General features: G+C 43.1%; 2 long non-coding RNA genes across 2 annotated transcripts in view; both read left to right on the plus strand.

Annotated features, from left to right (window-relative positions):
- The window catches only part of LOC144694392 (uncharacterized), a 133,498-nt gene extending 131,722 nt beyond the window's left edge, over positions 1 to 1,776 (plus strand). Inside the window, exon 3 of the long non-coding RNA XR_013579741.1 lies at positions 1,664 to 1,776. This is a non-coding gene — a long non-coding RNA (uncharacterized LOC144694392). The remainder of the gene's footprint in view (positions 1 to 1,663) is intronic.
- The window catches only part of LOC144694402 (uncharacterized), a 1,120,079-nt gene that overhangs the window by 895,493 nt on the left and 212,410 nt on the right, over positions 1 to 12,176 (plus strand). The window lies entirely within an intron of this gene.

Here is a 12,176-nt window from a genome sequence, read left to right on the forward strand (position 1 = left end):
CTTCAGAATTTTATTTTTCAATTAGATCACACCTCATTCTTGTAATCTCCATGGAAAACAGGCCTAGTCTCCTCAATATCTCCCCATAAGACATACTCATCTGTCAAGAAATCAATCTAGTGAACATTTCTTGCACTGCCTCTGGAGTAAGTATGTCCGTCCTTGGGTAAGGAGACCAAAACTACAAACATTACTCTCAGCATGGCCTCATCAATGCCCTGAATAATTGTAGGAAGATTTTACTTTTGTACCCAATCCCTTTGTAACAAATTCTTTCGAGTTATCAACAGTCACAGATTGCAACTCTTTCAAGTACAATCACAGTTCTTGGTTTCCGGGAGTGGGACATGAACCCACAACCTTCTGATTCAAAGGTGAGGGTGCTATGAACTGAGCCACAGCTGACACCTCCTAATTGCTTCTTACGCCTGCGTGTTAACTTTTTGCGATTGGTGTACAAGGACACCCAGGTCATTTTGAATGCGAACATTTCCCAGCCTCCAATCAAAAATTTTTTTTATGTGAAGGTCTGTTCCCAGGCCTGTAGTACTTTCAAATTGGCTGCAAATGTCAATAGGGATAATTCACAGTGTCAATTATATATTTAATCTTCCTTGCACTGGTAAGTGTCTAGGCTTCATTTGTGCCCTCCTCACAGAAGAATGTACAGCTAAAATTGTGGGACTGTACAGGGATGCATGGTTGCAAACCATTGTTCTGTTTTGTACCTAGTCATGTCAACAAAAACATTTACATCGTTGACAACTAATGAACATATAAGTTTTATCAATTAATAAATTTCATATTCACTTTCTAAACTAAGATGAATTTCACTTTCTGCGGGGAGACAATGGCTTAGTGGTAATGTTGCTAGGTTAGTAACCTAGAAGCCCAGGCTAATGCTATGGGGACGTGTGTTCAGATCCCACCATAGCAGCTGGTGGAATTTGAATTCAGTAAATAAATCTGGAATTTTAAAGTTAGTCTCAGTAATGGTGATCTTGAAACTATCATTGGTTAGTCATAAAAACCCATCTGGTTCACTAATGTCCTTTAGGGAAGGAAATCTTCCATCCTTACTGGTCTGGCTTACATTTCACTCCGGACCCACTGCAATGTGGTTAACTCTTAACTACCCTTTGAAATGGCGAAGCAAGGCACTCAGTCCAAGGGCAATTAAGGTTGGGCAACCAATGCTGGCCTTGGCAGTTACACCCACATCCCATGAAAGAATAAAGAAAAAAATTATGGTCTGTATGCTTTTGTTGAACATAATGTATTTTTCATGCAAAATGTTGAACAGTATAGTATGACTCTGTGCTGTTTACAGGATAGTTGTGTCATGAAGAAAGTATACGGAAAGCAAATATAAATGATGAACTCTTCGATTATCGGAATATTTTCAAACTGTAGGATTAATTTTCAGAACATTTTCAGATGGTGGGTTTTCAGTGCATCAGATTGTTTCTATATACTTGGAGCATCATCCATCTTTTCACACACAATGAGTGAGCAATAATTGCATAATTCACAATCTTTGAAAATTCATTAAGTTACTGTCACAATTAATCAGATTTAAGCATAAATTAAAACTACATTAAGGAAATTATATAAAGTTTAATTGTTTTGTTCTCTCTCTCTCTCTCCTCCCTTTTCTCTGTAGAGAGAGACTATTCCAGCCTCTGTGAGAAACAGCCAATTGGAAGACTACTTTTTCGTCAGTTCTGCGAAGCCCAGCCTGAACTTCACCACTACATAAATTTCCTTGACTTAGTGGTAAGTTGGTTATGGAATTTGTTTCAAAATAAAATAAAAGGATTTGTGTGTTGTGCTTGAACACTTGAGTGCCTAGGTTTTAATAGTCTGTTTAATTTCTTTTTTACCCAACTTCCAGTTATGGTTGGGTGCAGAGGTGGAGCAATTAACTGAGAAATTGCTTTCTAAGGAAATAGGAAGCTTGACCTTGAGAGGTCACCTGATCTACTCCACACCCACTATCTGTATGAAGTCCTGCGCACGATCATATTGTCAGGGATTTTTGCCATTGTTTGCTACTAGAATATGTTTTAATTGAGCATGAAAAAAACTTTCCTATAAAATACTTTAAACCTTTTCTTCATGTAGGTTTAGCAAATTTATTGTAACGCAGCACGTATATCTTGGCCTATCCTAAATGCCTCTAATGTGACAGCCTGATCAAACCTGGCTGAGGCTGCTTTTGGGTTCAGGCACCTGTCTGGTGTACATAACCAATTGCATTTTGGGTACAGCTCATCTGGAGCTTTGCTGGATGTGCTCCAGTATTTTTTTCAGTTGTATCCTGGTATTTCTGTCTCCATGAACAGACTTAAGTTTCCTTGTCATACAGACTGAACTTCTCTGTGTGGAATTACTAACAGTAAACAAAAGATATGAAAAACACCAGCTCAATTGGTAACATTTTATGCTCACTGAGCCAGAAGATTGTCAATTTGAGCCACAGAACATACATGTAATGTAGCCTGATGCTGCAATCCTAAAACAATGCTGAATATTTGGTGATGCTGCATTTTCAATGAGATGTTAAACAAATCTGTGCTTTGGTGGCTCAGGTGGATGTTAAAATCCCATGGCACTATTAAAGAACAGGAATTGAAGACTGTTGGAGGCCAGTGTCCTTCTAACATTCCTCTCTGTCAATACCACCAAAACACAAGCTAGCTTTTCATTTATCTCATTGCTGTTGAGAGTTTTCAAACACAGAGTGATTGTTTTGCTTGCCCATAGTCAAACTTACTGCGTTGAGATACTTTGCTGTGATGAGGCATTTTATAAACACTAGTATTGGTTATTATACAAGTCCATTAATTCTATTTTACAAGTATTGAAAGTAAAGCTAAATTAAATATTTATATTTGTAATTTCATGAGCCATAAATACTATGAACTGCACTGAAATTGTATTAAATGGTTTAATTGAAATTCAATACAATACCTTATCAACTTCTTAATTTTGATATATTTACACAGTGCAAATGATGTTTGTAGTAATTATGGTTTTGTTTAGTGTGTAATGTACCTTTAAGAATAATACTTGTTAGGAAAGCTCACATGATCTGTAGTAACCAATAGGAGAGTAGTGCGGACTACCTCAGCAGACAGAGTAGCGATAGAAACAAAAACAGAAAATGCTGGAAATACTCAGCAGGTCTGACAGCATCTGTGGAGAGAGAAACAGAGTTAACTTTCGAGTCCGTGTGACCCTTCTTCAGAGCTGCTGAGTTTTTTTCCAGCATTTTCTGTTTTTGTTTGATTTCTAGCATCGCAGTATTTTGCTTTTATCTTAGTATAGAGGTAGAGTTGGAGTTGAAAACACATGTAATTGCTGCTGAGTATATTGTAAATAAAATTAATGTTTCCACTTAAGTGTCTGCAGTTCAACTCTATTACTGATAGTACAACTTAGCCACCCTACAACAATATTAAAAATTGATCATAAATTCAAACATAAATTCAAACATAAATAGAAAGTTGACTGGGTCTTCATTTCTAGCCAAAGTATTTCTAAAAATGAAAAAAATGTATGAATATAAATTTTGTGTCCGCTAATTTTTTGTTTCATCTTAATGTTGATTGTTAATTCCACATTTTAAAAAACTTGTCAATTTAGTACGGCTGCAATACGTGATGTAGTCAAGATCAAGAAATATTTTTTAGTTTTCCTTCTTTCTTGGGATGTGATTGTGGCAGGCAAACCTGGCATTTGTTGCCCATCCCTAATTGTCCTTGATATGATGGTGGTGAACTGCCTTCCTTTACCACTGCAGTCCATGTGGTTTAGGTACACCCACAGTGGAAGTGAGTTCCAGGATTTTGACCCAGAAACAGTGAAGGAACAGCGATATATTTCCAAGTCAGGATGGTATGTGGCTTGGATGGGGACTTGCAGGTGGTGTTCCCATGTCCCTGCTGCCCTTGTCCATCCAGGTGGTAGAAGTTGTGGGTTTGGAAGGTGCTGTCGAAGAAGCATTGATGAGTTGCTGCAGTGCATCTTGTAGAAGCTGCACACTGCTGCCAGTGCGTTGGTGGTGGAGGGAGTAAATGTCGAAGGTGGGAGATATGGTGCAGATCAAGTGGGCTGCCTGTCCTGGATGGTGTTGAGCTTCTTGAGTGTTGTTAGAGCTGCACTCATCCAAGCAAGTGAGGAGTATTCCATCACACCCCTGACAGGTGCCTTACAGATGCTGGGCAGGCTTTGGGGAGGCAGGAGGTGAATTACTCCCTGAAGAATTCCCAACTCTGCGCTTCTCAACCTCTGCACTGCCATGGTGTTTATATGGCTAGACCAGTTCAGTTTTTTGTCAATGGTAAACCCCAGGATGTTGATAGTGGGGGATGGTAATGCTGTTGAACATCAAGGGGAGATATTTGGATTCTCTCTTGTTGGAGGGAGTGCAGACAAAGGCATGCTTCTGGCACCACAAGCAGCCTGTCTCTACAGGAGGAGAGGAAGAGCAATAGTAATAGGGGATTCTATAGTCAGGGGAACAGATAGGCGCTACTGTGGTCATCAACGTGACTCCAGGATGGTATGTTGCCTCCCTGGTGCCAGGGTCCGGGATGTTACTGAATGGCTGCAGGGCATCCTGAAGGTGGAGGGTGATAAGGCAGAGGTCATGGTACATGTTGGTACCAATGACATAGGTAGAAAGAGGGTTGAGGTCTTGCATCAAGAATTCAGGGAGTTAGGCAGTAGACTAAAAAGCAGGACCTCTCGGGTTGTAATCTCTGGATTACTCCCAGTGCCACGTGCTAGCGAGCACATAAATAGGAGAATAGCGCAGATGAATACGTGGCTTAAGAGTTGGTGCAGGAGGGAGGATTTTAGATTCTTGGATCACTGGGAACGTTTCTGGGGAAGGTGGAACCTGTACAAGCGGGATGGTCTACATCTGAACCAAAGCAAGGCTATCATCCTTGCGGGCGGGTTTGCTAGTGCTGTTAGGAGGGGACACAGAATGTTAGCAGAATAGGGACACATCTTAATGCAGTAAAGCAATCAAGGGAGTACAGCTGCATTAAGTTTCAGGGGAGGAAGGCAAGGCTGGATGGCCTCTACTTTATAGCCAGGAGTATTACAGGTAAAATGGATGAGTTAAGGGTGAGGATTGACACGTGGAATTGTGATATAGTAACCATCACAGAGCCGTGGTTGAGCGAGGGGCAGGATTGGCAGCTCAACATTCCGGGATATAGAATCTTCAGGTGAGACAGGGGAGGGGGTAAAAGAGGAGGATGCATTGCATTATTATTTAAGAAGTCAGTTACTGCAGTAAGGAGAGATGATATCTTGGAGGGGGCATCGAATGAAGCTTTGTGGATAAGAATAAAAAAGGGGCGGCCACATTGTTAGGTGTTTATTATAGACCCCCAGATAGTCAGCGGGAAATTGAAAGCAAATATGTGCACAATTTGTGGAGGTGTGGAGAAACAATAACAATAGGGTAATTATATTAGGTGATTTCAACTTTCACAACATTAATTGGGATAGACATAGTGTTAAGGGCTTGGATGGAGTGGGTTTCTTGAAATGTGTACAGAACTTTTTAGGTCAACATGTAGAGGGTCCACCAAGGGAGGGCGCAGCTCTGGACCTAATTCTGGGGAATGAAGCCGGACAGGTGGCTGAGGTGATGGTGGGGGAGCATTTTAGTGATAGCAACCACAACATGGTACAATTTAAGCTTGTTATGGACAAAGAAATAGACAAGTTGCAAAAAAATATTTTGGATTGGGGGAGAGTGGATTTTAGTAAAATAAGGCAGGATCTAGCTAAGGTAGACTGGGAACAGTTACTTGTGGGGAAATCTACAGAGGAACAGTGGGGGGTGTTCAAAAAGGAAATGGGGAGGGTACAGGCTCAACATGTTCCCTCTAGGGTGATAGGAAGGAGTAACAAGCCCAGAGAACCATGGATGACCAGAGATATTCAGGATACGATGAGAAGGAAAAGAGAGGCTTTTAGCAGGTCCAAGACGAGCAAATCAGCGGAGGCATTAGTGGAGTACAGAAAGTGCAGGGTGGAGCTTAAGAAAGCAATTCAGAGAGCAAAGAGGGGTTATGAGAAAGCTCTGGGTGGTAAAAGTAGGGAAAATCCCAAGATATTCTATAAGTATATCAATGGGAAGAGGATAACCAGGGAAAGAGTAGGGACCAAGGGGGCAGTCTATGGGTGGAGCCACAGGACATCAGTAGAGTGTTGAAAGAATACTTCACATCCATCTTCGCCCAAGAGAATGAGGATAAAGGTATCGAACTCAGGGAGAGAGACTGCGAGGTTCTTGAGCAAATTGATATAGGGATTGACAAGGTATTGGAGGTGTTGGTAAGCTGAAAAGTGGACAAATCTCCAGGTCCGGATGATTTGTGTCCCAGACTGCTGAGGGTGGCAAGGGAGGAGATCGCAGGGGCTCTGACCCAAATTTTTAATTCCTTTCTGGCCATGAGGGAGGTGCCAGAGGACTGGAGAACAGCTAATGTGGTTCCGCTATTTAAGAAGGGTTGTAGAGATAAGCCAGGGAACTACAGACCAGTGAGTCTCACGTCAGTGGTAGGGAAACTATTGGAGAAAATTCTGAAGGAGAGAATCTATCTCCACTTGGAAAGGCAAGGTTTGATCAGGGATAGTCAGCATGGCTTTGTCAGAGGGAGGTCATGCCTAACAAATTTGATTGAATTTTTTGAGATGACCAGGTGTGTAGATGAGGGTAGTGCACTTGATGTAGTTTATATGGATTTCAGCAAAGCCTTTGACAAGGTCCCACATGGGAGACTTATAAAGAAGGCAAATGCACATGGGATTCAGGATAATTTGATAAGGTGGATTCAAAATTGGCTTAGTTGTAGGAGACAAAGGGTAATGACAGAAGGCTCCTTTAGTGACTGGAAGCCAGTGTCCAGTGGCGTACCACAGGGACCTGTGCTCGTTCCCCTATTATTCGTCATTTATATAAACGACATAGATGACAATGTTGGGGGTAGGATTAATAAGTTTGCGGATGACACAAAGATTGGCTGGGTGGTTAACAGTGAGGTTGAGTGTCTTGGGCTATAGGAAGATATAGACGGGATGGTCAAATGGTCAGATAAGTGGCAGATGGAGTTTAACCCTGAAAAGTGTGAGGTGATACACTTTGGAAGGAGTAATTTGACAAGGAAGTATTCAATGAACGGCATGACACTAGGGAGTTCTGAGGAACAAAGGGACCTTGACATGTGTGTCCATAGATCTCTGAAGGCGGAGGGGCATGTTAGTGGGGTGGTGAAAAAGGCATATGGGACACTTGCCTTTATCAGTCAAGGCATAGATTACAAAAGTATGGAGGTCATGTTGGAGTTGTATAGAACCTTGGTGAGGCCACAGCTGGAGTACTGTGTGCAGTTCTGGTTGCTACATTATAGGAAGGATGTGATTACACTGGAGGGGGTGCAGAGGAGATTCACCAGGATGTTGCCTGGGATGAAACATTTAAGTTATGAAGGGAGGTTGGATAGACTTGGGTTGTTTTTGTTGGAGCAGAGAAGACTGAGAGGCGACCTGATCGAGGTGTACAAGATTATGAGGGGCATGGAGAGGGTGGATAGGGAGCAGCTATTCCTCTTAGTTGAAGGGTCAGTCACAAGGGGGCATAAGTTCAAGGTGAGGGGCAGGAGGTTTAGGGGGGATGTGAGGAAAAACTTTTTTACCCAGAGGGTGGTGACGGTCTGGAATGTGCTGCCTGGGAGGGTGGTGGAGGCGGGTTGCCTCACATCCTTTAAAAAGTACCTGGATGAGCACTTGGCACGTCATAACATTCAAGGCTATGGGCCAAGTGCTGGTAAATGGGATTAGGTAGGTAGGTCAGGTGTTTCTCACGTGTCGGTGCAGACTCGATGGGCCGAAGGGCCTCTTCTGCACTCTGTGATTTTGTGAGATGGTCCTTGTCCAGAATTTGTGCAGCTTAAATGTTACTTGCCACCTATCCATCCAAGCTCGAGTGTTGTTATGGGCACGGACTGCATCAGTATCTGAGGAGTGCAAGTGGCATAAGGGAGCAAATGCCAATACAATGAGTATTGAACAGAGTTGGGCTTGAGGGAAAGAATCTTGAAAAAAGGAAAATAATAAACAACATTGGGTACATCTAAAATTATAGTGCTAACTAAATGCATACTATATAGAAAAGGTTAATATCAAAACTTAGACTTGGAGATTAGGGTAAGTAGAGCATGGATTATTGTATAAATGAAACACTCTGAAGAGCGTGCTGGCAAGTGGACTCTGATTGGTAGAGGCGTTGCAATGGAGAATGCACCAGTTGATGGTGCCTTACACTTAACTGTCGAACATTGTTTGAAATTTAAGCCAGGTGGCTTGACTCTGATTCATACAGTATAAATATGTTGCTTCCCCTGACATTGGCATTTTCTTGTAAATTGTCCCGAAGAGTGCAAGATAAAAAACTCTGACAAAAAAATCTCTTTTTTCAGTCATACTCTCAAGTTCTGTACTACCAAACGACTAAATGATTATTAATTATGAGTCTTCCTGGGAGAGTTGAAAACCTATTGAATGGTGGCATTTAGTACCTTGAATTGTACCCTATACCGATCCACAGCAGTGAGATATGGACAATGCAAATTACAATAGTGCAGCCAGAATTCTAAAAGATTCTCCTGCTCTTTTAAAATATGATGAGATTAACAGTGATTTTATTTTAAAATCCTGCTCTGTATTGCTGTAATGACTAAAATAGAGGTGAGATTGCACTCTGGTTGAAATTATTATTTCAAGCAATGCATTTTTAAATATGCATAGCTGCTGTTTGTCATTAATGTAGCCTCTGCCTCAAATGCAAAGAAAATAATAATACTTTTGCTTTGTTATTATAGTAATCTATCTAGACTTGTGGAATTAATTTAGACTGGCATATTTTCTCACTCAGGTATTTCTGAAGTTTCCATTATTTCAAGGGAATTTATAAAGTAAATCCAGGTGAAAAATTGTCACTGAGATAGCATTGTTCATGAAGTTTATTTTGACAGTCCCCTATAAGTGTCATTTAGTTTGATGGAGAATAAATTGTACCACATTAAGGGGTATGTAAGAGTTAATGCTCCTTGAGTGAATCAGCTCACAATCTGATGATGTGCCAAGTTCCAATGACTCACATATGGAGCCTTAATTTTGACCAAATTATTTGTTTAAGACTCTTGGGAGTATGCCATCAATGCAGTGTGGCATTAGACATACAAGTAATGCATTAGACAAAAGCATGAGAATGCAACAGTCCTGTAATTGAAAATTGAAATACAGTAACTGTTTTCCAACAAAGATTTCCCATCTCTGTCTTGTCCTCATAGCGTTTGTCCATGTACGTGTGTGTGTGTATCTCACATGGAGTCTTATACTCTGTCTCTGACTTGTACTGTGTCTCGCTTTCTTGTACAGTTTCTATAGATTTCTCAGTTTGCCTCTGGCTTTCATTTCTGTTTCTGTCTCTGCTTGTGTATATCTGTCTCTTTCTCTCCACATTCCACCCTACCCACCACCTCCCCTCTGCCCCCAACCCTGTGCCTCAATTTTCTTTTGCCACTGCCTTGCTCACACACTATGGGCAGAATTTAATGTTCACTGTGTTGGACCCGTCCACCAGCTGAAGAGCCAGTGGCAACTCCACCACGGCTATTTCCGGGAACCCCAACAGGATTTAATCCCAATCAGTCAATCTGATGGCTGCCACCAGGGTTTGCAGCTCCTGCAGGGGGATTTCCAGTACCAGCAGCACCACCAGAAGCGATGGCCACTGCCGGAACTGCAGGAAGCCCCAGTTGAAGGATTGTCACTGGAGCCCCAGAACACAAGGCAATCGTCCTGATTGGGCCCACTCAGGGAGGCCCCGGCAAGAGTGGGGAAAGTGGTCAGCGCAAAGGGCTGGATGTGTCTTCAACCCTTGAAACCAGCAGGTCTCTCCATTGGGCACATGCTGTCCAAGAAGGAGGGAGCCCCACACTTAGAGGTACTTCCTGCACTGCACTGCAGTGTTTACAAAGGGGCTTGCCCACATGGTGTAGTTCCCACCTGCCGTTGGTTGAATACAAGCAGTGGCAGGCTGAGGGCCTCAATTGTTTTCAGAGTGGCAAGGCCATTCTTGACCCTTCTACCCTCAGACTTAATTGGGGGGCAGAGGGAAATGAAGGACTGCATCCCAACCCACCTCCCAACCCATTCCCATGGGGGGCACTAAATACTGCCCTATATTATCCTTTCACTTCTACATTGTCTTTCTTTCTCTCTCTCCCTTTCTCAGCACCTCATACATCAGTCTGTAGCTCTGGTTTTCTCTCTCTCTGTCTCTGTCTGTCTCTCTCTCACTCTCACTCTCTCTCTCTCTCTCTCTCTCCCTCTGTGTGTGTCTCTCTCTCTCTGCCTTTCTCTCTCTCTGCCTTTCTCTCTCTCTGCCTTTCTCTCTCTCTGCCTTTCTCTCTCTCTGCCTTTCTCTCTCTCTCTGCCTTTCTCTCTCTCCCCTATTTCTTTCTCTCTCCCCTTTTACCTCTCTCTCTGTTTTTCTCTCTCTCTCATCTCTTTTTCTCTCTCTGTTTTTCTCTCTCTCTTTTCACGCTGTCCTCAGCCCAGCCAACTTCAGCTGCTTCATCAATGACCTTCCTTCCATCATAAGGTCAGAAGTGGGGATGTTCGCTGATGATTGCACAATGTTCAGCATCATTCACGACTCCTCAGATATTGAAGCAGCCCATATCCAAATGCAGCAAGACCTGGACAATATCCAGGTTTGGGGCTGACAAGTGGCAAGTAACATTCACGCCACACAAGTGTCAAGCAATGACCATCTCCAACAAGAGAGAATCCAACCATCGCCACTTGATGTTCAATGACATTACCATCACTGAATCCCCCACTATCAACATCCTGGGGGTTACCATTGACCAGAAACTGAACTGGACTAGCCATTTAAATACTGTGGCTACAAGAGCAGGTCAGAGGCTGGGAATCATGCAGCGAGTAACTGGCCTCCTGACTCCAAAGCCTGTCCACCATCTACAATACAAGGCACAAGTCAGGAGTGTGATGGAATACTCCCCACTTGCCTGGATGAATGCAGCTCCTTCAACACTGAAGAAGCTGGACACTGTCTAGGACAAAGCAGTCCGCTTGATCGGCACCTCATCCACAAACATTCACTCCCTCCACCGCCGACGCTCAATAGCGGCAGTGCGTACCATCTACAAGATGCACTGCAGGAATTCACCAAGGCTCCTTAGCATCTTCCAAACCCATGACCATTACCACCTAAAAGGACAAAGGCAGCAGATAGATGGGAACACCACCACCTGGAAGTTTCACTCCAAGCCACTCACCATCCTGAATTGGAAATATATCGCTGTTCCTTCACTGTCGCTGGGTCAAAATCCTGGAACTCCCTTCCTAACAGCACTGTGGGTGTACCTACACCATATGGACTGCAGCGGCTCAAAAAAGGCAGCTCACCACCACCTTCTCAAGGGTAACTAGGGGTGGGCAATAAATACTGGCCCAGCCAGCGAAACCCACATCCCGTGAATGAATTTAAAAAACCGTTTCTGTTTCTTTCTTTCTCTCTGTTGTTCTTTGTTTCTTTTGTTTTTATTTCTTTCTCTCTCTCTCCATTATCTCTCTCCTTTCTCTCTCTCTCTCCTCCTTTCTCCTCCTTTCTCTCTTTCTTTCTCTGTTTTTCTCTGTCAGTTTCTGTTTCTCTCTCTCTCTCTCTCTCTCCCTCTCTCTCTCCCTGGCCGGGATTTTCCGGCCCTGTCTCGGGTGGGACTCAGCGTGGGTGAGGTGGAACCCCAGCCAGAAGTCCATTGACTTGTAGCGGGACCGGACGATCTGGCGGTGGGTGGGTGTGGAAAATCCCACCCACTGTTCCTCTCTCTCTCTCTCTCTCTCTTTCCCTCCCCCTTTCTCTTTCTGTTTTCCCCCCTCTCCATTATTTTCCGTTTCTCTCTCTCCCTGTCTCTCCCTTTCTCTCACTCTCTCTATTTTAGGGAAAGGGAGAGAGACAGACAAAGAGAAGGGAGAGAGAGAGAGAGAGAATATCGGAGTGAGAGAATGTGGGGAGAGTAACAGACACAGAGAAACAAACAAGGAAAGAGAAAGGAGGA

The sequence above is a fragment of the Cetorhinus maximus genome, chromosome 20 (assembly GCF_964194155.1).
Source record: "Cetorhinus maximus chromosome 20, sCetMax3.hap1.1, whole genome shotgun sequence".
Taxonomy (NCBI): Eukaryota; Metazoa; Chordata; class Chondrichthyes; order Lamniformes; family Cetorhinidae; genus Cetorhinus; species Cetorhinus maximus.